At 40.0% G+C, this 27,196-nt stretch overlaps 1 protein-coding gene across 1 annotated transcript in view; it reads left to right on the top strand.

The window, feature by feature from the left end:
• Positions 1–27,196, top strand: part of myt1lb (myelin transcription factor 1-like, b) — a 348,050-nt gene that overhangs the window by 83,017 nt on the left and 237,837 nt on the right. Inside the window, exon 2 of the mRNA XM_062041789.1 lies at positions 21,136–21,245. The gene's annotated coding sequence lies outside the window, so the exon portion shown is untranslated. The remainder of the gene's footprint in view (positions 1–21,135; positions 21,246–27,196) is intronic.

Below are 27,196 nucleotides of genomic sequence, written 5' to 3'. Positions count from 1 at the left end.
TAACTTCACATGAACAAATATGCATGAAAACACTCCAACAGACATCACACTTGGGACGCTTTAGTAAGTATGAATTGTTTCAGTTTAATTGTAAAACTTTCAAACGTTGCTTGGAATGAATGAATGAATAATCATTTCGAGCAAAAAAAGCTTCACGGTTCAAGGAACCAAACAGGAAGTACTTTCTGTACTTCCAACTCTATGTTGGTGTTCTATGAAATCTAGTTGTTTTAGTACAAAACTTGTCCAAACACATTATAGCGAAGAAAATTAGCCGCACCCTTTTAAAGCTGCAGAGTTCAAAGCGTGGAACAAAAGTAGTGGTGTATAGTCTGGAAAGTACGATACTATGTTATTAACATTATAAGTCAATTAACTGACTGCTAATTGTCTTTGTTGTTCAAGAATAATTACTGTTCCAATGAGCTGTTGTCTTCTCTTTACTGAATAGGTGTGCGAAAAAAAACTAAATATGTACAGTGGTAGCTCGGTTTTCAGGCGAAAATCTTTTTGTACAAACGTACAATATGATTCGGTTTTTGACAAAGATTTTAATCAAAATGTTGCCCCAGTTTTCGTATACAATCTTGGTTATTGTATGACCAAACAATACGCAGAGCAAACTAGACGGTGTGCCAGTGTATCATTCTGCGGAATCTAGTGCCCAAACAAACTCTGTATTGTTTTATTGACTGAAAAATAACCCAAAAAAGAGACGGAATATGTCATGCATGTTTGTCTGGGCTGGACCCCGAGCGTAAAGAGATAGACCCTCACGGAGAAAAATACAAAAATAAAATAAAGACCAGAAAGTAGGGAAAAAAGTAACAGGAGACACAACGGTATGCACATAACATCCCTTTTACACTCGGAAAGGTAAAGTAATGAACCGACACAGTGTCATAGTGATAACGCTGTGCTTAAAAATGGTCAAAATTGGAATCTCCACAAAACACATTTTAAGATATTTAACACTCTACTGCTATCTGGTGGCTAAACGGGATAGTGCACAACCCCCAATTTGTCGTGTTTCGTGTGTCAGGTAAACCGTGACGAATGGGGCCATATGAATCCCCTTCCTATTGCATATTTATTTTCTGCTTTGACCATACCAATCACTGACAGATATACAGGGGGCGTCTTTTCAACAATATCCACAATTTCATGAGCAAATTCTCACATAATGCTCCCTCGTGCGCATGGGAGCGTGGGATAGCTGACGTGCTGAATGGCACATGCAGTGTGAAAGAAATCCCGACGGCTCCCGTATGGCTTCATGTATCACAACGTATTATGCATGTGCAGTGTCCTATATGTGTTGTGCTATTCCAAGTAATGTTCATGTTCCGCGGCTGCTGAGGAGAAGTTGCCTCTCCCTCACACACTTGCAATGTTGTTCACTTTATTCCCTTGAAGACTTCCCCATCTGACAATCAGACGCACATGCAGGGTGACACACACACACACACACACACACACACACACACACACACACACACACACACTCACTCACACACACCTTTTTTGCAGACACAAAGCAGAGGGAAAGCGAGATTAGGATAGAGTGAGAGAGAAAGAAGGGAGACTCATCAAGTAATTAAGGCCCTGGCTCTCCCTTGGAAATTAAGGGAATGGTATTTTGCTCGCGCCCTCTCTCTCTCTCTCTCTCTCTCTCTCTCTCTCTCTCTCTCTCTCTCTCTCTCTCTCTCTCTCTCTCTCTCTCTCTCTCTCTCTCTTCTCTTTCTCGCTCTCTCTCTTTCCTCCTCATGCTGGTCTGATTGCTGTCTGGCTTCTCTCCTCACCTGAGAATTGTGCTGTCTCCTTGGCAGCAGGTTCACACTGCATTACGCCGGTGATTATCCCACTGTTGGTAATTGCAGCCCCACTCCACTCTGTGTCATTTCTCCCCACTTTCAACCCGAACAAGGAAGGAGGCAATATAAGGGGTCAGGGTTATAATGTATTCTAAGCAGGTGTGTGTGTTTGTGTGTTTTAAAGCCATGTCTGCAACATGCACTGCAGTTGAGTTTAGCACAGTTCCATCAGCACAGTTAAGTTTTAGGGCCTGATTTACTAAAGTCCAAACACCAAGTGGTAAACAGTGTGTGCAATCTATAAAACAGCTTATACTATTAGTGGGCATGTGTGCGATTTACTAAGACTGTGTGTGCAATTGTAAAGTGGTGTAGACCGCCTTATTTCAATGAAGATTTTGCGCGTATTTTACGGGGTTTTTACCACAGAGACACTCTTGTTTACTGCACAGTCATGTTATTATGCTTTTACCTGCGGGGATTTTCTATGTTTTCAAACAGGAAGCAGGCATGTTCTACTTTTTATGGGCGTTGTAGAAGCAGTCGTGTAGTGCATCTACATTTTTCATACTGCTGAAGGTGCGCTCATTGGAGAGAGACTGCACTTACTCCGCTCAAGACACAAAAAAATGTATATACTTCAAAAAGTTTTCTTTTCATATATTTATATATTTTTTTAGTATTACATACTCTATGTGGAAAAAAACAACATCATAAAAAAACTACCGAAATGCATCAACTGAAATCATTTTAATAGGTCCTTAAATTATCTAGCACAATGGTTCTAAAACTTTTTTCACCAAATACCACCACAGAAAAAACTTGTTTCCCTAAGTACCACCATACCAACATCAAAATACAGTAGCAGAGTTGGCCTAAGTATTCATCAAAAAGTTTTTATTTTATTTACAGAAATATATTTATTATTTTTGGGCACTGTAACATTACACACAGTTTGAACAGTAACACTGTGTTTTAATATACAAAAATTAGTTGGCATAACACAAGATAGAGCCCTTGTCTACCCCCACTTGTGGTAGACGTACTACAGTTTGAGAATCAATCAATCAATATTTATTTATATAGCCCTAAATCACAAGTGTCTCAAAGGGCTGCACAAGCCACAACGACATATTCGGTACAGAGCCCACATAAGGGCAAGGAAAACTCACCCCAGTGGGACGTCGATGTGAATGACTATGAGAAACCTTGGAGAGGACCGAAAGCAATAGATGTCAAATGGGTCTGACATAGTATTGTGAAAAAACAGTCCATAGTGGATATAACATAATAGTGAGAGTCCAGTCCGTGGTGGGGCCAGCAGGAAACCATCCCGAGCGGAGACGGGTCAGCAGCGCAGAGATGTCCCCAACCGATGCACAGGCAAGCGGTCCACCCCGGGTCCCGACTCTGGACAGCCGCACTTCATCCATGGTCACCGGACCTGTGTGTCCCCCCCTCCTCTACAAGAGAGAGGGGGCAGAGGAGAAAAGAAAAGAAACGGCAGATCAACTAGTCAAAAAAGGGGTCTATTTAAAGGTTAGAGTATACAAATGAGTTTTAAGATGGGACTTAAATGCTTCTACTGAGGTAGTATCTCTAACTGTTACCGGGAGGGCATTCCATAGTACTGGAGCCCGAATAGACAACGCTCTATAGCCCGCAGACTTTTTTTGGGCTCTGGGAATCACTAATAAGCTGGAGTTCTTTGAACGCAGATTTCTTGCCGGGACATATGGTACAATACAATCGGCAAGATAGGCAGAAGCTAGACCGTGTAGTATTTTATACGTAAGTAGTAAAACCTTAAAGTCACATCTTAAGTGCACAGGAAGCCAGTGCAGGTGAGCCAGTATAGGCGTAATATGATCAAACTTTCTTGTTCTTGTCAAAAGTCTAGCAGCCGCATTTTGTACCAACTGTAATCTTTTAATGCTAGACATAGGGAGACCCGAAAATAATACGTTACAGTAATCGAGACGAGATGTAACGAACGCATTAATAATGATATCAGCGTCGCTAGTGGACAAAGTGGAACAAATTTTAGCGATATTACGTAGATGAAAGAAGGCCGTTTTAGTAACACTCTTAATGTGTGACTCAAACGAGAGAGTTGGGTCGAAGATAATACCCAGATTCTTTACCGAGTTGCCTTGTGTAATTGTTTGGTTGTCAAATGTTAAGGTGGTATTATTAAATAGATGTCGGTGTCTAGCAGGACCGATAATCAGCATTTCCGTTTTCTTGGCGTTGAGTTGCAAAAAGTTAACGGACATCCATTGTTTAATTTCATTAAGACACGCCTCCAGCTGACTACAATCCGGCGTGTTGGTCAGCTTTAGGGGCATGTAGAGTTGGGTGTCATCAGCATAACAGTGAAAGCTAACACCGTATTTGCGTATGATGTCGCCTAGCGGCAGCATGTATATTCTAAAGAGTGCAGGGCTAAGAACCGAACCCTGGGGAACTCCGCATGTTACCTTAACATAGTCCGATGTCACATTGTTATGGGAGACACACTGCATCCTGTCAGTAAGATAAGAGTTAAACCAAGACAAGGCTAAGTCTGACATACCAACACGTGTTTTGATATGCTTTAATAAAATATTATGATCGACAGTATCGAAAGCAGCGCTAAGATCAAGAAGCAGCAACATGGATGACGCATCACAATCCATCGTTAGCAGTAGATCATTAGTCATTTTTGCGAGGGCTGTCTCCGTAGAGTGATTTGCCCTGAAACCTGATTGAAAGGGTTCACAGAGATTGCTAGACACTAAGTGTTCATTTAGCTGCTGTGCAACAATTTTTTCGAGGATTTTCGAAATAAACGGAAGGTGGGACACCGGCCGGTAGTTTACCATGAGGTCAAGATCGAGGTTAGGTCTTTTGAGCAGAGGATGAATAACCACTTATTTTGAATGCTAGGAGAACAGTGCCAGAGGAAAGTGATAAGTTTATAATATTTATCACTGATGGACCTAATAATACAAAAAGCTCCTTGATAAGTTTCCCAGGAAGTGGGTCAAGTAAACATGTTGTTTGTTTTATCCCACTTACACGCCGTAATAATTTCTCTAATGTTATTTCATCAAAAAGAGAGAGACTATTTTGGAGGGCAGTATCCGTCGTATATACAGTCGTATCTGTGTTAATAAAACCCAGTTGTAGCTGAGATGCGTTGTCTTTAATCTCCTTTCTAATGAGTTCAATTTTCTTATTAAGAAATTCATAAAGTCACCTGCCGAGTGGGTGGAGCTACTGGGAGGAGTCCCTTGTTGGGTTAGCGATGCTACTGTACTAAACAAAAATTTAGGATCATTTTTGTTGAGGCGGATGAGATTTGAGTAATATTTAGCTTTAGCAAAGGTAAGCATGCGTTTATAAGTTATTAAACTATCACTCCATGCTTGATGGAAAACCTCAAGTTTAGTCACGCGCCATTTGCGTTCCAGCTTTCTACATGATAATTTATGAGCTCTAGTTTCTTCTGTAAACCATGGGGTACGCCTTTTAGGGGCCCTTAATTCCATAGCTGCTCTAGCAATTATGGAATTATAAAAGTGATGTTGTTGAATAGATAATATGTCTAATATTTTTCATTTCTGACCATCCAAAATGTTGACACCCACATATAGGACAAAATATTCTCGTCTGTGTGTTTGTGCAGCCCAAGCACCAACCCTGCAGCCGTGTGTGGAACTGTCAGTTTGCACGTCCTTCTCACACATGTTAAATAAAACGCTAAATAGTGCTCGTAAAACGGTGATGAGTGTTTATGAATCCCATTGCACATGCTAAATAATTATATGTGCATCTTCTCCTCACAGCATTGTGGGCGTTTTGATGATCAGCACATGTTTTGCATGTTTATAAAAACAAGGACGCATAACGAATTGCACGCCGTATTGTGCTCACTTAACAGACACAATCCGCTTTGCACACGTTTAGTAGATCAGCTGTGCGTGTGCTATCAAGTTTGCAAATGTTTTATGCAATGTATTATTCTTACAGCCAGACCTGTGTCTTTACTTCCAAACCGGTTTGGACTACAACTGATGCCTTCCTCACGTGACTACCTCTGAGGAAGGCAACAGTTGTCGCCGACACCATCAGGTACGGAAATAAACACACAGGTCTGGCTAAAAGAATAACACATTACATCATTTTTGGAAGACCTAATGAACCTCTTTGGATTGCTAATGTTTTAGTCCATGCAAACCTTGAGCAAACCAGGCCCTTAGTCTGTGTGGTAGGAGACAAGGATGTCATGTTTATGTGTCAGCCCAGTGGGCCAAGCATGCCTGGAGTCAGTTTCACGTTCTTTTAATAGAAAAACAGGTCAGAAAGCGGCTAAAAAAACCAGTCTTCTTCAGTACTGGAAAGCTTTTTTAACCTGTGTCACAGAGCCCAAGCAGATTCTGCACAAACAAATTCACCTTTTAGCTATGAGATTGTTTGATTTAAAAAGTGGTCCTTCATTCAATTCATTTCGGTATTATATCTGGACATTTGCTGCAAATAATATATGCTCTCATATCCTCTCGATGAACCCGAGCTAGATTCTCTTGAGCTGTGACTCGTTATTATAACAACTGTGTGCCATAGAAAAAGAAGATCAAAAGACTGAATGGTGACTTGGAAAATGATGATCATTTCAAAACAAGTTGGACTAACTGACTCTATTTTAAGAATAACCCAGTTTTTGTGATGAACTGAACTGTGTCACACTGAGGGGTTTTTTTTCTTTCTTATTTTACTTACCGTCCTCTGCAGTGGACGTCTGTGTTTTTTACGACAGGGCTAATTTGTCATGAAATGTGCAACTCTGACAATAGAAATGGGCCAAAAACATTTGTCCTACGGTTTACATGGCTAAAGATTTTACTCACATGAAAGATTCCTTGCTCAGGGTGACATGATTAAATTTCCTGATTTCTTGTTATGCCCATGCAGGAGTTAAATCAACTCTAGGAGGGCGCATGTCCAATTTGAGGGCAAGATGCAGCGAACGCGTCGTCTATCCACAGTGCGAAGCTACTTCTAAGATACTAATCCTCACCACCACGGCGGAAGGTTTCATCCAAGTATAACACTGGAGGACTAGCAAAAAAGGAATTACTAAATTGCTATTGCTTGGATTTTAGTGACGTCACATCTAACTCACGTCCCACCCATTAAATGTATGTGGTGGTCAAGCTAGCTCTGTTTTCAATGGGTACTAGGCGCCATTTCTCGAAGAAAAAATGTGCGATGCTTGTGTTGTTTTCGGCTATACGAATCGTTCAAATCTCGAAAAAAATGTACGTTTCTTCAAAGTTTCTGGAAAGGTAATTAAAAAGGGTGAAAAAGTAGATGAGTAGATTTACGAAAAGACGACAAGTGAAAGAATGCATGAGTTTGCAGTGATCACTTTGTTAAAGGTTTGTTTGATATACTTTTAGCAATTATTATATGCATTATTTTCCATTATCTTGATATCATTTGTATTTCTGAAACACGTTTGCTACGAGTGTTTCGAAAAGCACCAACTCGGCGAGTCTAAATAAAAAGACAGCAAATGTCAGCAAAACCTAAAAGAGTTGAGCTTTTTTACCAAAGGCAGCAATCACAAATGAAGTTTTCAGCACATACACAATGTTGACATCCATAGTTATGTTTTGATAAAAACGGGGCAAACAACGCTACTCATAAACAGCGCGAGCAACAGGAAAAAAAACGTAGCAGTAGACACAAAGTTAAATCATGAAATGCAACATTAACTGAGCAAAAACAGGAAAGAGAGAGAGGAAAGCAGGAAGATTTAAGCCTTGTTTGTACTCAAATAGTTACCGCGCTGCTTGCTGTGCAACAGCCATCTTGACTTGGTTGACCACCACTGGTTTTCACGTCTGGGAAGAAGTCACATGGCGAAATAGAAGCAATAGAAAATGTTTAGTTCTGTAATCTGTTGTCAAAGTATGGGATCAAGACTCAAAATTGAATCGGATCTGAGGCCGAAAATGTTGATTGGGACATCCCTAAGAATGACTTATGATGCAAGTGGCTTTGGTGAAACCCTGATGCGAGACCAAAGACCAATGAAAACAGAATAAACTCTGCACTGCACACTAAAGATAAAGGAGTTTATCATATTTCTATACATATATCTCTTCTGCACGTCAATCAAAAGTGTTATCATTTAAACCAGGGGACTACAACTATCAACACTGAGAGCTGTACTTTGACTAAAAGAAAGGAAAGCGGAGCTATTTTTATGACTGGCAACATTCAAATTGTCCTTTGTTTACAAAGCAAATTTTCACTGAAATAATATTTTGTGGTCATTTGTATTTAAAAATAGAGTCATGATGTCTGAGTTTAACAGTTATAGAAATACTAAGAGTTGAAGAAAATATTCCTTAAACCCTTTAATGAGCTACTAGTAACCGAGGTGCTACTTAAATAATGTAATAATTCATAGTGTCTAATACAACTTTTTTTGTTGAATCTCATTCATTATCTAATCAGGGTTTTGGTGAGTCGAAATTAGTTTAATGATTAAATGATGAGCATTAAAAAAAAAAATCTTACATAAAACAAACATATGTTTTCATGTCAAATGATTAACGATTGTAGCTGAGATAGGCTGCAGCGCCCCCCGCGACTCCGAAGGGAATAAGCGGTAGAAAATGGATGGATGGATGGATGGATGATTAGCGATTCAACAATTTGGTAAAAAAACAACAAATACAAAATAGCTCATTAGGTTTAAGGTTTAGCAATTTAAAAAGTGTTGTTTTTAACGATATGTTTTTATTAGTGCTGCCAAACGATTATTGTTTTGAATCCGATTAATCACACTTTTGAGTCTTGATTAATCACGAAAATCGCTGAATATTACTTGCTTGCATCATTTAAATTAGCTTTAAAAAAAGACCCTAATATTCTGAAACAAATGCAATTTTACTGTTAGAATGTCTTACACAAGCATTTTTAAATGTTGTATATAAATAATCATAATTTATTGTTCAAAACTTGGTAGCAGTTTTATCTAAAGTCCCATCCAGGTGTATTTTGGGATGAAATGTGCCTCTTCCCTCATCTTTGCACTGACATATGCATTGATCTGATCACTGACTGTATAACAACCTGCTCTACTTTTCAGGTAATCATTTGTGTTTAAGTTAAAGGAGCATGTATGCTCAAAATACATTTTGTAAATTATTATTTTTGTTTATACATGATTAATGCAATATTTATTTGTGATTAATTGCAATATTTATGTAACAAATTGAAAAATATTTTTGGAAACAATAAAACAAAAGTTTAGATCGGGTCACAAATATCTAATGGTCACTGTCATAACATATTTGGAATTGATTAATAGCTTTACCACATTAACCAAGCCATAAGGATTACTGGAAGATTTCACTCCAGAATGTTTTTAAACGGTTGTGTTCTGATCTCCCGAAAAGTCACACTTTGCTGGTCTTCAGTAAAAACCAATGTGATGGAATCCTATATGCAAGATATAAATATCGCATATTGACTATAGGGCTGTAACCAACAAAAATATATAGAATACGACCGAACGGACTGTATACTTTAAATACGCGGAGATAGTTTCCGCACAGTCGCTGCAATAGACCGCACTTTTGATTGATTGATTGAGACTTTTATTAGTAGATTGCACAGTACTGTACATATTCCGTACAATTGACCACTAAATGGTAACACCCAAATAAGTTTTTCAACTTATTTAAGTCGGGGTCCACGTTAATCAATTCATGGTAACAGTGGTGTGTGGCTGCTGTGATCTGTGTGGCGCAGAACAGCGGATAGTTTTAAAAAAAAAAAAGTGTTTCGGTTTTATTAAAGCACACTTGTTAAAATTGCAATTTAAATTAGGATGATGTGCATTTAATAGGAACAAAGAATGAAGGTTATAGCAAGCAGAAAATGTCTGTTCCAACTATTTTCCCTAAGATATGCGGTAGAAAATGGATGGATGGATGGATAATTTTATTATTCGATTAATCGTACAAGTAATTAATAGATTACTAAAATAATCAATACCTACTGTGACGCTCGGGTCGCATTACGGCGATCAGTGGCGTGTTCCCAAGATGCAGAAAATCGAGGAGGCAATGTGCAGGTAGAAGTATTTAATGTAGCCCAAAAACAAACAAAGATGAGTGCCGCTGGAAAGGCATTGAAGCATAGAAAAGGCTATGCAAAAGCAAAACCAAAACCGACCGGTGCAAAACAAAACGGAATGCTGGAATATAGCAAAAACTTACGGCTGGAGGAGACAGCGTCCACATGAAGAATATTCATTCCAAACAAAGTCCAGACAAAGAATGATGGCTCACACTCAACTTAAATAGTCTTAATCACCAACAGAAAACAGATGAGGGAAAACGTGCTTGAAGGCATGTGTAACAGGAAGTGCCACCAAAAAATGAGCGCAGCACAGGAACAAGCACCAAACACAGAAGAACACCAACAAAACCCAACATGAAGGTGTAACCAGCCGTGACACCTACAGCTATAATCGAGTATCTAATGGAAAGACGTGTCTAGTAAATTGTATATCTAGAATATTACGGAACATCAGTACAGTCTGTGAAGCTTCTGACTATAGATTGTTGAAAACTGCCTTGTTGCCAATTTTGTTCTTGTGATATTTTCTCTTGGTTTCTGCTGTATCAGTATTTGTTTATTTTTATTTTTGATACAGTCTGTGTGCTGGGAACTTCCGAGTAAACACTCACTGAAAGAGCTCCCCAAAATAGCCAAACTATGAATCATAGTAAAGGATCTTCCCCCCAGCCACGTGCTGCACTCTCACTCTATTAGGAGATGCATGCAGGGGAATTTCAGAGGTAATACACCTGAAACACCTTGCTTGCCTGTGTGCGTGTGTGTGTGTGCGTGTGTGTGTGTGTGTGTGTGTGTGTGCGTGTGCGTGTGTGTGTGTGCTTGTTCTTCTTATTTCAGTCTAGTCCAGTGAAACCATTGACTAAAACAGCACAGCGTAAGGACAAAATCATTAACAGGTTTGCTAATAATGCCCTCTGACCTTTTTGTCCGTCTTCTTTGGTTTTTGTCTCTCATTGCCTTTTCCTGTGAAAATAAGGTGACTTGCACACAACTGATATGTGGAATACACTAATCCAACCCCCAACTCGGCTGGAAATCCATCAAACACATGTAGCTGCTCTGAAAATCGCTTGTTGCATCTGGAACATGATGACATTCAGGCTAAGATATAATTTCTGAATGTGCGTGCATGTGTGTGTGTGTGTGTGTGTGTGTGTGTGTGTGTGTGTGTGTGTGTGTGTGTGTGTGTGTGTGTGTGTGTGTGTGTGTGTGTGTGTGTGTGTGTGTGTGTGTGTGTGTGTGTGTGTGTGTGCGTATTTGTGTGTGTGCGTGTCCTTGTATTTCAACCCTTCTTGAGACATCAACAAAGAAAAGTACCTTCCATATGAGGACCGGTGAACAAGTTAGGACATACAGTAAATTATGGTTCCAATACGGAAAACCATTGCATCTAATAGAGAATGTCTCATTTGCGCTCCGGGTGGTGAAATCTGTCAAAATTAGGGTGGTCCCAAAAAGGAGGGATTTTTCAAATTGACTGTGTGTCGGTTTTAAAAGTCCTCAAACTCTGGCCAACATATGTAATCACAAGTGTGTGTAAGAAATTGAAGTGTGCCCATTTTGGCCAAAGTTTATTTAAAAAAAAAAAAATATATATGTATAAAAATACATACTTTAATAACTTGAAATAAATAATGAAGATTAAAAAACAATTACAAACAAAAAAAATAAAATAAAACAAATTAACTAAAAGCAGTCTTTTTCTCACAATGTGTCGACTTCTCTCTTATAAAATTAGGAACAATTTCTCATATTATTTCTGCTTCTGTAATATTGCAATATTTTCTCATTAAATTATTACTTTTTTTTAATGTAAAATTATAACTTTTTAATACAAAATGGTGACATTTGTCATATAAAATTCTGACTTTTATCACAATATTGCCAATTGTTTTGGTGTTCTTGTAAAGTACTGACATTTTTTGAGTAAAAAGATGACCTTTGTCATAATTTTGCCAAGTAAAATTCCGATAATTATTATATTATTGACAAAAAATGTTAAGTTTTCTTGTAAAATTACGACTCTTTTCATAAAATTGACAACATTTTTAGCTTTTCTTGTAAAATTGCGACTGCTATTGAGTAAATTTCCAACTTGTATCACAATACCGCACAAATGTTCAGTTTTTATTGTAAAATGTTGGCTTGCGTTGAGTAAAATTACGACTTGTATTATAGTACTGCCAAATTTCTTGTGAAATTCCAACTCATTTTTCACAACAAGCTTTTTTATATTTGCATAGTATGTATATATTAATCATGTTATAAATACAAATCTTTATATGTCTAGAAAGGGTGGTCCTCACGAGGTAGGCATTTTCGGAGGTCCCAAGAAGGTAACAAATCCAAGAATATGTGTGTGTGAGTCTGTGTGTGTGTGTGTGTGTGTGTGTGTGTGTGTGTGCGTGTGTCTGTGTGTGTGTGTGTGTGTGTGTGTGTGTGTGTGTTTGTGTGTGTGCGTGTCCTTGTATTTCAACCCTTCTTGAGACATCAACAAAGAAAAGTACCTTCCATATGAGGACCGGTGAACAAGTTAGGACATACAGTAAATTATGGTTCCAATACGGAAAACCATTGCATCTAATAGAGAATGTCTCATTTGCGCTCCGGGTGGGGAAATCTGTCAAAATTAGGGTGGTCCCAAAAAGGAGGGATTTTTCAAATTGACTGTGTGTCGGTTTTAAAAGTCCTCAAACTCTGGCCAACATATGTAATCACAAGTGTGTGTAAGAAATTGAAGTGTGCCCAGTTTGGCCAAAGTTTATTTAAAAAAATAAATAAATATGTATATAGATACATACTTTATTAACTTGAAATAAATAATGAAGATTAAAAAACAATTACAAACAAAAAAATAAAATAAAACAAATTAACTAAAAGCAGTCTTTTTCTCACAATGTGTCGACTTCTCTCTTATAAAATTAGGAACAATTGCTCATATTATTTCTGCTTCTGTAATATTGCAATATTTTCTCATTAAATTATTACTTTTTTTTAATGTAAAATTATAACTTTTTAATACAAAATGGTGACATTTGTCATATAAAATTCTGACTTTTATCACAATATTGCCAATTGTTTTGGTGTTCTTGTAAAGTACTGACATTTTTTGAGTAAAAAGATGACCTTTGTCATAATTTTGCCAAGTAAAATTCCGATAATTATTATATTATTGACAAAAAATGTTAAGTTTTCTTGTAAAATTACGACTCTTTTCATAAAATTGACAACATTTTTAGCTTTTCTTGTAAAATTGCGACTGCTATTGAGTAAATTTCCAACTTGTATCACAATATCGCACAAATGTTCAGTTTTTATTGTAAAATGTTGGCTTGCGTTGAGTAAAATTACGACTTGTATAATAGTACTGCCAAATTTCTTGTGAAATTCCAACTCATTTTTCACAACAAGCTTTTTTATATTTGCATAGTATGTATATATTAATAATGTTATAAATACAAATCTTTATATGTCTAGAAAGGGTGGTCCTCACGAGGTAGGCATTTTCGGAGGTCTCAAGAAGGTAACAAATCCAAGAATATGTGTGTGTGAGTCTCTGTGTGTGTGTGTGTGTGTGTGTGTGCGTGTGTCTGTGTGTGTGTGTGTGTGTGTGTGTGTGTTTGTGTGTGTGCGTGTCCTTGTATTTCAACCCTTCTTGAGACATCAACAAAGAAAAGTACCTTCCATATGAGGACCGGTGAACAAGTTAGGACATACAGTAAATTATGGTTCCAATACGGAAAACCATTGCATCTAATAGAGAATGTCTCATTTGCGCTCCGGGTGGGGAAATCTGTCAAAATTAGGGTGGTCCCAAAAAGGAGGGATTTTTCAAATTGACTGTGTGTCGGTTTTAAAAGTCCTCAAACTCTGGCCAACATATGTAATCACAAGTGTGTGTAAGAAATTGAAGTGTGCCCAGTTTGGCCAAAGTTTATTTAAAAAAATAAATAAATATGTATATAGATACATACTTTATTAACTTGAAATAAATAATGAAGATTAAAAAACAATTACAAACAAAAAAATAAAATAAAACAAATTAACTAAAAGCAGTCTTTTTCTCACAATGTGTCGACTTCTCTCTTATAAAATTAGGAACAATTTCTCATATTATTTCTGCTTCTGTAATATTGCAATATTTTCTCATTAAATTATTACTTTTTTTAATGTAAAATTATAACTTTTTAATGCAAAATGGTGACATTTGTCATATAAAATTCGGACTTTTATCACAATATTGCCAATTGTTTTGGTGTTCTTGTAAAGTAGTGACATTTTTTGAGTAAAAAGATGACCTTTGTCATAATTTTGCCAAGTAAAATTCCGATAATTATTATATTATTGACAAAAAATGTTAAGTTTTCTTGTAAAATTACGACTCTTTTCATAAAATTGACAACATTTTTAGCTTTTCTTGTAAAATTGCGACTGCTATTGAGTAAATTTCCAACTTGTATCACAATATCGCACAAATGTTCAGTTTTTATTGTAAAATGTTGGCTTGCGTTGAGTAAAATTACGACTTGTATTATAGTACTGCCAAATTTCTTGTGAAATTCCAACTCATTTTTCACAACAAGCTTTTTTATATTTGCATAGTATGTATATATTAATAATGTTATAAATACAAATCTTTATATGTCCAGAAAGGGTGGTCCTCACGAGGTAGGCATTTTCGGAGGTCTCAAGAAGGTAACAAATCCAAGAATATGTGTGTGTGTGTGTGTGTGTGTGTGTGTGTGTGTGTGTGTGTGTGTGTGTGTGTGTGTGTGTGTGTGTGTGTGTGTGTGTGTGTGTGTGTGTGTGTGTGTGCTGCAAAAAGAGAACACAGCATATAGAACAGAGAGAGAGATTTCATCTCTTCTATGCCTGCCTGTATACATATCTGCCAGAATGTAGGTCAGGCAGCTCCAGTCTCTATCAGAGCTCAGGAGACGAGGTTTGGTGTGTGCGTGTGTCTGTGCATGTGTGTGTGTATGTGTGTGTTAGTGTGCCTATACTCATCACATGAATAAAGCATTCCTGGGTGCCCTATTGTCCTCAAGTGGCGTATGTGCGTTTTCTTTAAATAATGGGTATGATTTCTGCGAGCGTCTTTGAGGGGGGGCATTTTAAACTCCTGTCATGTACAATATGTGTCAAAGGAAATGTGCCAGCAGACATTACATCTCCTGCATAACACAGAAAACGTCGCCATACAAAAGGGTTGTCATTGTTGTTAGTCTTTCCTGGTTATGTGTAGATATAGGAGGCTAGTACTGGTGCTTCTCATTCTTCCTGGAACACTCTTGTGGAATCCTGACTTTCTGATGCGACAAAAAAGGATGAGAATAGCTATAGCCGCCTTCATGTGTGCGATTGCAGAGTAATGTGCGCCTTTGTGTGTGTGCCTTCTCTGTGGGTGTGCCCCCCCATTGCAGTCTGAGTTCTATTATTCCCTGCCTGTGCCTTGTCTGTCCTTGGTGCTGAAACTAGCACACAAGCGCCTCAACTCCATGACCAGAATGCTTTCCACACATTGCAGGTTGCATTGTACTCATGTCTGTTGTGTTTCTTTCACACCGTCTTCTTTTGTGCTATAACCCCTACATTCCACACACACACGCGCGCACAAACACAAACACACACCCGGGGAATGTGGGATGTGTCCTGATGAAGAGTCAGCGAGCTGTGATTTGTCATCAGCCTCCACATGAAGACCTTCATCAGAGGACAGAGCCATCACTTACACCCTGATTATAATGACCAAGAGGCCACTACGAATGTCTGTGTGTGTGTGTGTGTGTGTGTGTGTGTGTGTGTGTGTGTGTGTGTGTGTGTGTGTGTGTGTGTGTGTGTGTGTGTGTGTGTGTGTGTGTGTGTGTGTGTGTGTGTGCGTGTGCGCGTGCGTGTTCTTGTATTTCTACCCTTCTTGAGACATCAACAAGGAAAAGTACCTTCCATATGAGGACCGGTGAACAAGTTAGGACCGAAGTCATTGTCCCAATACGGAAAACCATTGCATCTAATAGAGAATGTCTCATTTGCATCCCTGGTGGTGAAATCTATCAAAATTAGGGTGGTCCCAAAAAGGAGGGATTTTTCAAATTGACTGTGTGTCGGTTTTAAAAGTGCTCCCCCTCTGGTCAACATATGAAATAACAAGTGTGTGCAAAAAATTTAAGTGCTCCCCCTATGGCCAACATTTGTAATAACAAGTGTGTGTAAGAAATTGAAATGCACCCCCTAATTTAAAAACAATTAATAAATATGTATATAAAGACATACTGTAATAACTTAAAGTAAATAATGGAGATTAAAATCCAATTAAAAACAAAAAATTCAACAAAATACAAATTAACTAAAAGCAGTCTTTTTCTCACAATGTGCCCGGGAACAATTTCTCATATTATTTCTGTTTCTGTAATGTTGCAATATTTTCTCATAAAATTATTAATTTTTTAATACAAAATTAATACATTTTAATGCAAAATGCTAACATTTTTCATATAAAATTCTGACTTTAATTACAATATTGCAATTTTTTTGTTCTTGAAAATAGTGACATATTTTGAGTAAAATTATGACTTTTGTCATAATTTTGTCCAGTAAATTTCCAATTATTATTATAATATTGCCAAAATGTTAAAGTTTTCTTATATAATTGTGACTTTTGTTGAGAAAATGTTGACTCTTTTCATAAAATTGCCAAAATGTTAAGCTTTTCTTGTTATTGAGTAAAATTCCAACTTTTATCATGACATTGCACAAATGTTCAGTTTTTCTTGTTTAATTTTGACTTGCGTTGAGTAAAATTGCGACTTTTATTCTAATACTGCCAAAATTCGAAGTTTTTCTTGTGAAATTGTGACCTTTTTCTTGTGAAATTCCAACAAATTTTTCACAACAAGCTTTTTTATATTTGCATAATATATATACGTTATCAATGTTGTAAACAAATATTTTATATATTGTATCTCGAAAGGGTGGTCCTAAAGATGTAGGCATATTTCAATATGAATATCATATTTGGTACTATACCGCCTCTAAAAAGTACAGGTACCCCACCCCCTGGCGTCGTCATCACATCATGACATTGCTGGTTTAGGAGCAGATGAGCATGTTTGGCTGCGCAAAATCACAGAGTACTTACAAGCAGACACAGTGTGTAGACAGAAAAGTGAAAACGGACGCATTTAGCCTTAAAAACTAAAGATAAAGGTGAAATTATAACACTGAAACGCCCTCAAGAAGAGGTGCTTTAAGACATGGCTAACTAGCTAGCTAGTGGCTAACGTCCATCCGCAGTCGGCAGTGTTGTAGCTACTTCTAAATCACTAATCCTCGCCTCCATGGCAACAAATAAAATATGTTTCTTACAAATATCATCCCTGCAGGACGAGGAATAGCTAAACATGTTTCACTACACACCGTAGATCACTGGCGTCAAAATGTAAACAAATGCCATGGGTGGAGCTACACCTAACATCCACTGTAATGATACCAAGTACAGGAGCGTATCTAGTCGATACTACTATGATTACGTTGATATTTTTTAGCATCACTAAATCTTTTTTTTTTTTTTTCTAATTTATATTATGTTTATAAACTCAGGAAATACGTCTCCGGACACATGAAGACTCTGAATATGACCAATGTATGATCATGTAACGACTTGGTATCGGATTGATACCTACTGTAAATTTGTGGTGTGATCCAAAACTAATGTAAAGCATCCAGACAACAGAAGAATAAGAGATTATTACATTTTAACAGAAGTGTAGATAGGACATATTGAAAGAGAAAGTAAGCAGATATTAACAGTAAACGAACAAGTAGATTAACAACTCATTTTGTACCAGTTGTCCTTAATAATTTTTACAAAATAATACAATGATAAATGACACAATATGTTACTGCATATGTCAGCAGACTAATTAGGAGCCTTTGTTTGTTTACTTACTATTATAAGACAATTTGTCTTGTATGTTCACTATTTTATTTAAGGACACAATTGCAATAAGAAACATTATGTGTCTTTAAAGTACTGTAAGATTTAAAATAAAGTCAATAATGTCATTTTTTTGTGGTTGCCTTTATTTTGAAAAGTATCGAAATACATTTTGGTACCGGTACTGGTACCAAAATATTGGTATCGGGACAACACTAATATTGAATCAAAATTCATGTTGTCATGAATTATTGAATTATTGACCTATTCAAGGTTGTAATTACCCAATCTTAAATATTCCACTCTATAACTTATTTTAACAACTTATTTTCCCATTATAAAAAAAGGTCAGAAAACACAGCAAAAAACACGAAAAACAAAAAAAACTTTATACCAAGAGATACATCCGAAGTTGTTAAACTACATCAAGCATTGCATGTACCTGTAAATCCATCCATCCATCCATTTTCTACCGCTTGTCCCTGTCACATTATCTGAATGTATTGTCTGACTTATACCACCTTTATGAGCGGATCCCTTTTGGAGCTAAGAGTAAGTGTGTTTAGTCAATATTAAGGTTGCACAAGGTCACTTTAAAGGCGTAGCAGGTTGTTATACGGTCAGTGATCATGTATTTATGAATACGCCAGTGCAAAGATGAGTGAGGACACTCCGAGATCAATCACAATGGAACTTTCTTTTTTCTTTTTTTCTTTTGAGCTATCACATTCAAACTATCGTATATTACCAAATAGTAGCACAGGCGTTTATTTCACAAAATCGATTTTGGAGACAGGCGTTTAAAAGAAGCAGGCGGTTATTTGCACAAGGCTTTTATTTATTTTTGCACCAGCCTGCACCAGGCCATTATTTGGTTACAATGGTTACTGTCCAGTATTTTTTTTTCATACAAAAAACCTTTAAATGTAAAAGCTATTGTAAACATACAAACAAAAAAACAAGAGATCAACATGAGGTAGGCTATCAAAAGACAAGAGATCAACAAGGCCTCAACATGGCAGTAGTGCAACAATTGTCAAATAGAATACCAATACTAAAAATAAATACACTTTTTAAATAAAGCAGCCTACCGGGAAAAATACAATTATGGTACCAAGTACTCAAATATAAAACCCACCTTCAAAACAGAACAATCATTCTGTCACTTAAATAAAATAAAGGCTACAGTACTCCAAGTTTTAAGTAAAGCAGCTGACAGGAAAAATTAAATTATGGTACCAAGTATTCTATAAAACCATCAAAACAATAATACTGCAGCAAACGCAACCCCAGTAGCATTTTAATCTAAATTATGCAAATAACAGCCCATGGGCGGCTATTTGGACATAGGCGGTTATTAGGAAGAGGCGGTTAATTCACAAAATGGGGTCAGGAAATGGGCGGTTATTTGCCCAAGGGCGTTTATTTGGTAATATACGGTAAAACATTTAAAAATGTTCCTGGATGACAATAACTATTGGGGTCTTTATACTTTGCAAGTGAGTAATTACCTGTGATTAATCATGATTAATCCAAATGCAAAAGTGTAAAAAATTTGATTTAAAAATATGAACCATTTAACAGCACTAATAAACGGGACATTTCCATTGTAGTTGCACATGCCCTCATGTCCTCATACAGTATAGATAATCATAGTCAGAATGAAGAAAGATAGTAATGGTAAGACAGTACGAGGAGACCTGACGATTAACAGGAACAACTGATGTATTTGTGTGCGCTTGCGCATGATGTGAAGCACAAACGCGAACCCCCTACTGGTCCAAAGTAGAGTCCACTTAAGCATGTAACCGCCACCACTCTTTTTACATAACGCACGATGGGAACTCTGCACACTCACTACGTGCCCACGGTTGTGTTTGTCCTGAGGGATCAATGATTGTTTTGATTGAAGCTACTTGGAGATTGGCCGTGACCGTGTAGTAATGTGTGTGTGTGTGTGTGTGTGTGTGTGTGTGTGTGTGTGTGTGTGTGTGTGTGTGTGTGTGTGTGTGTGTGTGTGTGTGTGTGTGTGTGTGTGTGTGTGTGTGTGTGTGTGTGTGTGTGTTCTTGTATTTCTACCCTTTTTGAGACATCAACAAGGAAAAATACCTTCCATATGAGGACCGGTGAACAAGTTAGGACATAAATCATGGTCCCAATAAAGGGATTTAAAAAATTGACTGTGTGTCGGTTTTAAAAGTGCTCCCCCTCTGGTCAACATATGAAATAACAAGTGTGTGTAAAAAATTGAAGTTTTCCCCTTCTGGCCAACATGACAAGTGTGTGTAAGAAATTGAAATGTGCCCCCTTCAGCCAAAATTAATTAAACAAATTAAAATAAATATGTATATAGAGACATACTGTAATAATTTGAAGTAAATAATAAAGAGTAAAAAACAATTACAAACTAAAAACTTAAAAAATCAAACATTTACTAAAAGCTTACCTTTTTTATATTTGCATAGTAAGTATATATTATTAATGTTGTAAATACAAATATTTATATATATCTAGCCAGGGTGGTCCTAAAGAGGTAGGCATTTTTCGGAAGTCTCAAGAAGGTAACAAATACAAGAATGTGTGTGTGTGTGTGTGTGTGTGTGTGTGTGTGTGTGTGTGTGTGTGTGTGTGTGTGTGTGTGTGTGTGTGTGTGTGTGTGTGTGTGTGTGTGTGTGTGTGTGTGTGTGTGAGAGAGAGTGATGATCCATGATCTGCGCCCTCCCAACAGTGGTTGTCATTTTTTGTTTCAATGCAGCATTTATTTTCTCTCAATACATATTTAATTAGCAGCAAAACGAGAGGCAACATTTCTATACCCTGTTTTCAATATTCTAATTTGACCCTTTTTTTTTTTTTTTTTGGACGGAGATGGACTTCTTTTCCCACCCTCCGTTTTTTCCATTTCCGTTCCTTCTGTGACTCTTGCAAAGGGTGGAGAGCCAAGAAGAGAAATCATGGAGGCAGGCACGGATCATTAGCTATATTTGTCCCCACTTCCTGCAGAAGATGATAGATCTAGCTAATTACCACATGTTGCCAATGCCTATTGCACATGACAAGCGGCCGTCTCCGTGGCGGAAATGTGCGTTGGCACCGGCGAGCGTCACATAGCTGATGCTATATGACTATTCATGAGCCGGAGTCAGAGGAGAGGAGGAACTATCAGATGCCTCGTGTGAATGTGATTGTTGTGGAAATTATTTTAATGATGTATGTTTTCTGTGTTCTTCCTTCCATGTGTAGAAAATGAATCTGGAGGAGGCGTGGTGAGCATTTCCTCTCCAAGTGAAAGCCAGCAGGTCACGGTGGAAGCAGAGGTCTGGAAAAATAGTCTCAACCCCAAACCATCGCAGGTACACTCAATGTACCCCTTTGTGCACCTGAACATGTGCTGATGTTGTTTATGTTTAGTGACGTGACTGGGTGCCAAATTCTGTACTTTTTGTCGGCACTATCGATTCACCAACGCTATCAAAAAAGGCTATCATAATTTGATACCTTTGTTGCACGTGACACCCGGTTGCACTTGGTGGACAAACCTCTATAACAGTGGTTCTTAACCTTGTTGGAGGTACCGAACCCCACCAGTTTCATGTGCGCATTCACCGAACCCTTCTTTGGTGAAAAATATATATATATTTTTTTTTTTCAAATTCAAGACAAAGTTATATGTTTTTTTACCGGTGCACAATATGAACCGTGCATGAACATCACCTTGTTCAAAGAACAAAACCAACACAATGCATGAACTTACAACAAATTACACACCTGCAAATCAGTCTGACTTCTGCTGCTGCCGTATCCATAATACGCCGATAGGGAGAAGTTTTTATTTACACGATGAGTCGGGTGTGTCTCGACCTCCGCGGCGGAGGGTCCGCCGAACCCCTGAGGCCGACTCACCGAACCCCTAGGGTTCGATCGAACTCAGGTTAAGAACCACTGCTCTATAATGTTGGAATTGCCAACAAAGCAAGCGTGCTTGATAGAAAGCGCTCAAAAGTAAGGCTGCACTTTTCACAATGCGCTAGCTCGATGCTAATTTACACTGGACATGCCATATGCATGCTACTGTTTAGCATTATTGATTATACATGGTGATTTCAACACCTTTAGAATTGATAATAAAAACGTAGATGCGCATCACAATCCAACAGTCTGTGTGTAAGAAGACGAATACTTAGAGTGTCAACACTGTGTAAGGGGCGGCGTGGCGAAGTTGGTAGAGTGGCTGTGCCAGCAATCAGACGGTTGCTGGTTACTGGGGTTCAATCCCCACCTTCTACCATCCTAGTCACGTCTGTTGTGTCCTTGGGCAAGACACTTCACCCTTGCTCCTGATGGCTGCTGGTTAGCGCCTTGCATGGCAGCTCCCGCCATCAGTGTGTGAATGTGTGTGTGAATGGGTGAATGTGGAAATACTGTCAAAGCGCTTTGAGTACCTTGAAGGTAGAAAAGCGCTATACAAGTATAACCCATTTATCATTTATTTAACACTTTGTAGAGCTCAACACAAAACAAGAGGGCACACTCATCTTAATGCCAAAGATTACTTCCTGACTACAGCAACAATCCAATCCAATCCACTTTATTTGTATAGCACATTTAAACAGAAATGTTTCCAAAGTGCTGCACAACAATATTAAAAACAATATTCAAATATTATCCTTAGCTCCACCAATGACTGAATAAAAACACAAAAATAAATAGATATAAAACCAATATAAAAATAATATTTTAAACAAATATTTTAAAGGGTAAAACCAATTAAAACAATAAATAGAAATCAAAATTTAAAAAATACAGAGGACCACAGAGGACCACAGAACTCACGTAGTATTAAAAGCCAAAGAATAAAAGTGGGTCTTAAGACAAGACTTAAAACACTCCACTGTGGTAGCAGTTCAAACATGGAGGGGAAGAGTGTTCCAGAGCTTAGGGCCAACCACAGAGAAGGCCCTGTCTCCCCTGGTTTTAAGTTTCGTCTTGGGCACCACGAGCTGGAGCTGGCTCTCGGACCTCAGAGCGCGCGCAGGAGTGTACATTTGGATGAGGACCGAGATATAATGAGGTGCCAGTCCATGTAAAGCTTTAAAAGCAAACAGCAAGGTTTTAAAATCAATTCTAAAATGAACAGGGAGCCAGTGCAAACTCTCAAGAATTGGGGTTATTGTTAACACACTGAGAACAAACTGAAATGAATGCATACTTAGAAGTGTAAGACACCAAGATATAACAATTGAACAGCACCATTTTTATTATCAGCTCAGTGTAAAATAAAGTTAAAGTTAAAGTACCCATGATTGTCACACACACACTAGGTGTGGCAAAATTATTCTCTGCATTTGACCCATCACCCTTGATCACCCCCTGGGAGGTGAGGGGAGCAGTGGGCAGCAGCGGTGATCACGCCTGGGAATCATTTTTGGTGAATTAACTCCCAATTCCAACCCTTGATGCTGAGTGCCAAGCAGGGAGGCAATGGGTCCCATTTTTATAGTCTTTGGTATGACTCGGCCGGGGTTTGAACATACGACCTACCAATCTCAGGGCGGACACTCTAATGTTACATAAAAATATAATTTATTATTACACAATTAAAGGTGCTGTTTGCAACTTTCTCACAGTTACATTTTTCAAAGCGTAAAAAATATAATAACAAACCACTGGCTAGCTTATGTTACCATTAGCGGTTTAAAAGAACACATTTGTTTGACGATTGTCTATATTTTCGTTGACAATTACAAAGTTTGTTATAAAAATTGTTTACTGGCCCAAATAAAATGATTGTCGTTTACGACAGTCACTCACCCGGTCTCGTCAACACGTACGCGCAGGGAGGGCGTGCACACATACAAAAGCAGTCAAAGAGAAGCTATACAAATGTGCGGTTATGTTGTTGTTTTGATAGAATATATATTTATGATAGCTAACACTAACTATCCAAACTGCTATTATTAGCTAACAACACCCAAAGCTAATGCGCGTGCATGTGTTACGTACTTACGTAATTACATCATTATGTACGAGAAGCAGTGAGAGGGCGGATATACTGTGTAAAATACATTGGAAAGTTGGCACCCTCTAGGCATCTGTGCAAATGTTGCCCCTTTAACATTTAGTACCACACATGCAAAAGTATCAGTATCGAGTCCCAGGTGTGAATTGTTACTGTATCGGTTTAAATGTAAGAGGCACACATCCCTGGCGAAGCTGTTAAAATTAATTAGTTATTTTTCCCCAGTTGGGCTCTTTTGAGTTGTTCCTTGCCCGGATGTGGGTTTAGATCAGGGGATGTTGTTGTGAGTTTGTGCAGCTCTCTGAGTCACTTGTCATGGATGGCTATGTAAATACATTTAGATTGATTTTAACTGCTGTTTCTTCCGCCAACACTGCAGTGTGAACAAAACATAATGTCCGGAGCTCTGTAATGCAATACAGAATATATAATATAGTATGGAAAGAATATATATAGTAGATTACAAACCAAACCTAAAAATGATACAAAAACTTGTCATAACTCGGTCTTTGGCGTGATTTGCTCTCCCATGGTGCAAACGAATTGGACCATACGTGGCGTGCAGGTGAGGACATGTTTTAATATTTTAACTCAAACAAAAGGTACAAACAAAAGGCGCTCACAGAGGAGGTAACAAACTTGGCTATGACAAAACAAAAGGCGCGCACAATGGCGGAGAACTATGAACATTAAACAAAAACTTACGTGACAAGAAACTGTGAACATGGCATGAATGTGTGATGTCGCCAGCACGAACAACAGAAACAGAAAAGCCTATATAGTGACATGAAAAGTGAAAACAGGTGCGTGACTAACTGTGAACAGGTGCATGACATGACTGTGAAAACGTGAGACAGGTGTGTGTGAGTCCAAACGTGGAACAGGTGAAACTAATGGTTGCTATGGTGACAAACAAAACCAGGAAGTGAAACCAGGAACTAAGGAAGTGTCCAAAAAACAAAACAGCACATGGCCAAACAAAAACATGAACACAGACATGACAGAACCCCCCCCTTACGGACAGATCCCAGATGTCCAAAAACAAAAAACAGGATCAAGAGTCATGGGAGGGGGGGAGGGGGACATGGCGGTGGGTCGCCAGACCAGGTGTCCCCGAATCCACCGGGGCAGAGTCAGGTGGCGGCGGCGGGTAGACCGCCGCTGAACCTGACGAGGTGGGCGACCTGGGAATGGCCACATTCGTGGCAGACGAGGAGGTCGGCGCACCTGGCGTGGCGGACGCCCATGGAAAGGCCACATCCTTGGCCGACGAGGAGGTGGGCGCGTTGTCGTGGCAGGCGGCGAAGCTTGGCGTGGTGCGTCAGGCGGCGAAGCTTGGCGTGGTGCGTCAGGCGGCGAAGCTTGGCGTGGCGGGTCTTGACGAGGGTCTTGGTCTTGGTCACTTGGCGGGTCTTGGTCACTTGGCGGTTCTTGGTCTTGGTCACTTGGCGGGTCTTGGTCTTGGCTTTGGTCTTGGCGTGGGGCAGCCACGGGCGGCACTTGGCGGCGTGGGGCAGCCACGGGCGGCACTTGGCGGCGTGGGGCAGCCACGGGCGGCACTTGGCGGCGTGGGGCAGCCACGGGCGGCACTTGGCGGCGTGGGGCAGCCACGGGCGGCACTTGGCGTCGTGAAGCTGCGACTGGCGGCACTTGGCGTCGTGAAGCTGCGACTGGCGGCACTTGGCGTCGTGAAGCTGCGACTGGCGGCACTTGGCGTCGTGAAGCTGCGACTGGCGGCACTTGGCGTCGTGAAGCTGCGACTGGCGGCACTTGGCGTCGTGAAGCTGCGACTGGCGGCACTTGGCGTCGTGAAGCTGCGACTGGCGGCACTTGGCGTCGTGAAGCTGCGACTGGCGGCACTTGGCGTCGTGAAGCTGCGACTGGCGGCACTTGGCGTCGTGAAGCTGCGACTGGCGGCACTTGGCGTCGTGAAGCTGCGACTGGCGGCACTTGGCGTCGTGAAGCTGCGACTGGCGGCGCTTGGCGTGGAGCAGGTACTGGCGGCGCTTGGCGTGGAGCAGGTACTGGCGGCGCTTGGCGTGGAGCAGGTACTGGCGGCGCTTGGCGTGGAGCAGGTACTGGTGGCGCTTGGCGTGGAGCAGGTACTGGTGGCGCTTGGCGTGGAGCAGGTACTGGTGGCGCTTGGCGTGGAGCTGGTACTGGTGGCGCTTGGCGTGGAGCTGGGCGTGGAGCTGGGCGTGGAGCAGGTGGATCTTGGCATGGTCGAAAAACTGGTGGTGGCGGCCGTGCTGGTGGCTGTGGCTTGGCAGGTCGAAAGACAGGTGGTGGGGGTCGTGCTGGAGGCTGTGTCTTGGCGTGACGAAAGACTGGTGGTGGGGGTCGTGCTGGTGGCTGTGGCTTGGCAGGTCGAAAGACAGGTGGTTGTGGTCGTGCTGGAGGCTGGGGCTTGGCGTGACGATGCTGAGCCACCCCACCTGAACAATTCCCAGCCCTAGCCCCCCCCTCAAGGAGCGGATACCAGACGCGCTCCCCGCGGTCTGGAACCGTCTTTTGGGGTGGGCGGAGGGGGTTCAGGAGGAGGGCAGAATCCTCCCCTCTAAATTGTCCAAAATGTCTTTCTTTCCCCCCCACCTGGGCTTTTGTGGGTGAAAAAAAAAATTCTGACTTGGGCGTGGCATGAGTCCTGGGGGGCGGGGCATGGAATTTGGGTGGCTTGGATTGAACCGGTAAAGAATTTGGGAAAACAATCTCCAGGTCTGTGGAGTGCTCCTTGAGCTGCCAGGCTGGCTGATTTCCATTTCCGCCCGGAGGGGGAGGAGCCTGCAGGAGCGCAGCGTGCTGTCCGCTCACCTTCCCTGACGTCCTCGGTCTGGAGCGCCGCTTCCGGGACAGGGATGACGTGCCAACGTCCCCGGGCCAAAGGGAGCTGATCGGCACCAGTTTGCCGGTCGGACCCCACATGAGATCCCTGCGCTCCATGGGGGAATGGCGGAGTGTCTCGGCTTCCATGGCGCGCAGGACCTCCCACGTTCCTTTGTCCAATCTTGCGGGAGAGCTCTTATGCTGGCGACATCTGTCATAACTCGGTCTTTGGCGTGGTTTGCTCTCCCATGGTGCAAACGAATTGGACCATACGTGGCGTGCAGGTGAGGACATGTTTTAATATTTTAACTCAAACAAAAGGTACAAACAAAAGGCGCTCACAGAGGAGGTAACAAACTTGGCTATGACAAAACAAAAGGCGCGCACAATGGCGGAGAACTATGAACATTAAACAAAAACTTACGTGACAAGAAACTGTGAACATGGCATGAATGTGTGATG

The sequence above is a fragment of the Entelurus aequoreus genome, linkage group LG03 (genome assembly GCF_033978785.1).
Source record: "Entelurus aequoreus isolate RoL-2023_Sb linkage group LG03, RoL_Eaeq_v1.1, whole genome shotgun sequence".
NCBI classification, from domain to species: Eukaryota; Metazoa; Chordata; class Actinopteri; order Syngnathiformes; family Syngnathidae; genus Entelurus; species Entelurus aequoreus.
Note: the sequence above shows the minus strand (reverse complement) of the source record. Positions and strands in the feature narration are given on the sequence as shown.